The 4,399-nt window shown below is 46.7% G+C and overlaps 1 long non-coding RNA gene across 1 annotated transcript in view; it reads right to left on the bottom strand.

Annotated features, from left to right (window-relative positions):
* Positions 1–4,393, bottom strand: part of LOC115072870 — a 5,920-nt gene extending 1,527 nt beyond the window's left edge. The window contains exons 1-2 of the long non-coding RNA XR_003851872.1: positions 4,156–4,393; positions 1,173–1,384 (exon numbers count right to left, since the gene is read on the bottom strand). This is a non-coding gene — a long non-coding RNA (uncharacterized LOC115072870). The remainder of the gene's footprint in view (positions 1–1,172; positions 1,385–4,155) is intronic.
* Positions 4,394–4,399: the final 6 nt, after the last annotated feature.

Raw genomic sequence — 4,399 nt, 5'->3', positions numbered from 1 at the left:
GTATGATCCTGGTTTGTGGAGGAGGGTGGGCCCACAGCTTCCTGCCAGCCAACTGGACAGGCCTTTGTCCCCTTGCCATCTTGTTTCCGGACATAGACATTATACCGGGCGGTGAGCCCCTCCCTATTCCTTCCTTTGATTATATAGGAGGTAGGAACAAAAGAGCAATTCAAATGATCCCATTGGTGGGCTTAGGAATAACTGCAGGAATAACCACAGGGACCACAGGGTTGGGAGTGGCCACTCATATGCACAGGAAACTCTCCCTACAATTAATCCATGATGTACAACTTCTCTCTGATACCATCCTAGACATCCAAAAACAATTAGATTCCCTGGCTGAGGTGGTCTTACAAAATAGGAGGGGACTAGACTTACTAACTGCCGAAAAGGGAGGGATATGCTCATTTTTACAGGAAAAATGCTGCTTTTATGCCAACAAATCTGGAATCGTCCAAGATAAGATTAAAAAGCTCCAGAAAAATCTAGAAGAGAGAAGGTGAGAGCTCCAAGAGAGTCCACTCTGGACTGGTCTACACGGCCTTTTACCCTATCTCCTCTCCCTACTTGGCCCCGTTTCTGTGTTCCTCTTTGCCCTGTCGGACCCTGTGTGGTCAGATGGCTCATGGCATTTGTCAGACAGCAGATAGAGGCTCTCCTGGCTAAACCGATACAGGTCCATTACCATCGCCTTGATATCATGGATCGAGTGTTAAAAGGGACACGTTGCTATGATGGCGCTACTAGCCATCCCCCTTGAGAGATGAATTGGACAGTCAATGACGGGTACATGAGAATCCCCCTTTGATGGCAACCTAAGACAGGAGGGTAGTCTAATGCTACTACCTTATCCAATGATGGGTAAGCCCTTGGGGAAGGATACTCCAACCTAAGACAGGTGCAGTTCCCTAAGGGTCTAGCAACCTTCGATCCCTAAAACTCTATAAAGTAAAAAAGGGGGACCTGTTGGGAGCCTGAGGCTCAGCCATTTCTTGGGGCTGCTGGCAGACCTGAGTTGGTGACCTTTCCATTCAGTCCACAGCCTTGGGCCACAACCTTGGCCCGCGGCCTTATTCTCCTTTCCAGTAAATAGCCCTGTTCTCCGTTCATCAGTAGATTCCTCCCTTAGAGTATGTCAGGGCCCCTGTGTTCTGACCGGTTTGATTACTCACCCTTTACTTCTTTGTTCTCATTCTCTTTTTAAACTCATGCTTGTGCTTTAATAAACGAGACTTGATCAGAGCCCTGTCTTGTCTCCATTTCTCTTGCCGCTTGCCTCATCCATGTCCCCACTCCCCAATCCAGGTACTTCGTGGCAGTTTCCATGGGTCGGGACTGAGTCATGCTGCAGAGTGGACTCCCGCAGGCGTTGGATCCCCTGGAGCTGGAATTACAGATGGTTAGGACTGGGAACCAAACTTGGATCCTCTACAAGAGCAGCCAGTGCTCTTAACCCCTGAGCCACCTCTCCAGCCCCTCTTTTTTAGTTTTGTTGTCTTTTTGAGACAGGGTCTTCCTGTAGCCCCAGTTGGCCTGAAACTCATTATGTAGACCAAGCTGGCCTCAAACTCACAAAGATTCAACTACCTCTGCCTCTGGAGTGCTGGAATTAAAGGAATGTACCACAACATCAGGCTGTAAATAAATTCTTGATCACAGGAACAGGCTTGGGGCTGGTAAAATGGATCAATAGGTAAAGGCACCTGCCAATAAGCTTGATGACCTGAGTTTGATCCCTGGGACCCACAGAGTGCAAGAAGAGAATGAACTTGGGCAAGCTGTCCTCTGATCTCCATACATGGGCTCTATGATACATGTACATGTGTACATGGGTACACACAAAATAAAGAATTGTTAAAAAAATTTTAATAACAGACATGAGTGGCTGGAGAGCTGGCTCGGTGGTTAAGAGGACTGACTGCTCTTGCAGAGGACCCAGGTTTGAGTCCCAGCACCCCCATGGCGGCTAACAACAGTCTGTAACTCCAGTCTTATGGGATTCAATGCCTTCTCATTTCCACGGGCACTGCATGATAAGGGTGCACATACACACATGCAGGCAATACACTCACACACATAAAATAAAAATAATAAATAAAATATTTTTTTAAAAAAACAGACTTGGGACTGAGGATATAGCTCAATTGTTAGAATGTTTGTCTAGAATTTATGAAGCCCTGGGTTCCATCCCAGTATTGAATAAACTGGGCATGACAGTGTTTCTCTGTAATGCTAGCACTTGTGAGATGGCAGCAGGAAGGTCAGTTCAAGGTCATCTTCCACTACTTAGTGAGTTGGAGGATATCCTGGGCTACATGAGACCCAGTCTCAAACAAAACCCCCAGACTGCCCATGTACCTAACCTCCTTATGTGTTCTTGGTAGCAGACTTGAGATATGAACGTGGGCGGGGTAACCTGCTCTGTTTTGTAGCAGGAGAAAGTGAGGTTAAGGGAGGTATGGCTGGGCCAGGATCCCAGAGCTGCTAAAGCCAGGCTTAGAATTTAGGTCGTCTCATGCGCAAATATATTACTTTGACTACTGTTCTTTCTTGCCTGCTTTTGAATCAAGAACAGGTAAAACCTTCTCCTTTTTTTCTTTTGTTGTGAAAATTACATTTGTGAGTGTGTGCGTATGTATGTACAATATGTGGAGGTCAGAAAACAATTCATGGACATTGGTTCTTTCCTTCCACCATGGGGACTCCAACTCAGGTCATTTCTGGTGCCTCCCTCACACTTACATAATGTATAGGAAGCAAGATGGGGGAAACAATTCTTTCTCCCTCTTTAAAAAAAAAAAAAATGCCTGCCTGCTTCTGCTTTTTTGTTTTGTTTTAGTTTTTTTGGTCTTTTTGAGACAGGGTCTCCCTGTAGTCCCAGTTGGCCTGGAACTCATTATGTAGACCAGGCTAGCCTTGAACTCACAGAGATCCTCCTGCTTCTGCCTCCTGAGTGCTGGGATTAAGGGTGTGCACCACCATGCCTGGCTATTTTGGTTTTTTAACCAAAATTGCTGTAGCTGGAACCCAGGACTTTGGCATGCACTCTACCACAAACCTACTCTTCTTCCACAGCCCACATTTGTTCTTGGTTGGTTTTGAGACACTGCCTCATGTAGCCCAAGCTGGTCTCCAATTCACTATGAAGGAGGCTGGCCTTACCTATTGCCTATACCTCCCAAATGCTGGGGTTACAGGTGCCACCACAGGGCCATTTGTTATTAACCATGGCAACCATCTCTGTGATTATAGCCATGGACTCCAGAGGGAAGTGTCTGAATTTAAACCTTGGCTGTATCCTGTATACACGTTACACTTTGAGGAATAAATCAACTCTTCTTGGCCTCCCGATTTTTTTTTTTCTTTTTCTAGTCAGTCTTACTGTGCCTAGGCTGTACTTGAACTCACAATTCTCTTGCCTTAGTCCTCTAAATGCTGGGATTACCAGTGTGCTACTAAGCCTAGCTGTGACTGTTTTTTTGTTTTTAATCTGTAAAATGGGAGTCAAGAGATTTAGTGGGGTTGCTGTGAGGATTTTATAAAATAGGGGGTTGGAGAAATGGCTCAGTAGTTAAGAGCACTGCTGCTCTTGGAGAGGACCCAGGTTCGATTCCCAGGATCCACATGTCGGCCAACACCCGTCCCTAACGTTAGTTTCAGGGGATCCGATGCCGTCTTCTGACCTCCACAGACATTGTACGACATGGGTGCACTTACACATTCAGGCAATACACTCAGACAAAAATAATAAAGTATTAAAAAAATAAACAAAGGCATCTTCCCCAAGACTTGCCACACTGTCTCAGGAACTTTTCTAACTACTTTCCTTGTACCACTTCATTGAACAAGCACAACATCGTAGCCTCTGGTAAAATGGCTTAGAGTTGTCAAGTCACTCTCCAGAGTCGTGAAAGTTCCAAGGAAGTAAAAACTCGAACCCAGAACCTCCCAAGAAGGAAAGCATGGGCAGGAGGCATGGCTCAGACGCTGTAAGGGCTTTCTCCAAACACCTGTTACTCGCTACTGATCCATGCTCAGGCACATCTAAATTGATAACTTGAAGCTCTGATCAATTGTAGACGTCATCAAACAGGATTTGGGGAGAGAAGAGTCTTCTACAAGAGTTTAGAGGAGCTGCTTTAATTTAGGCCTTACTTAGCTGCAGAGTGGACGGAGAATTACTGGGGTCTCGGGAGACTTTTCCAACTTTGTCTCTAGAAAGCCGAAAATTCCGTGCACGAACCGCCCAAAATCCGTCGGCTGAGGTTTTCACCCTCTGTGGGGACAATAGGGACGCGTCCCCTTTAAGGCGCCAGCTCCCTGGCGGCGGCGGCCGGAAGTGTTGGAGCCCGGCTTGGCGGCGGCGGTGGCGGTAGCTGCCGTGGCGGCCTGTGCGCAT

The sequence above is a fragment of the Nannospalax galili genome, unplaced genomic scaffold (genome assembly GCF_000622305.1).
Source record: "Nannospalax galili isolate Female #2095 unplaced genomic scaffold, S.galili_v1.0 scaffold23, whole genome shotgun sequence".
Classification (NCBI taxonomy): Eukaryota; Metazoa; Chordata; class Mammalia; order Rodentia; family Spalacidae; genus Nannospalax; species Nannospalax galili.
The sequence above is the reverse complement of the archived record's forward strand: the minus strand, read 5'-3'. Positions and strand labels throughout refer to the sequence as shown.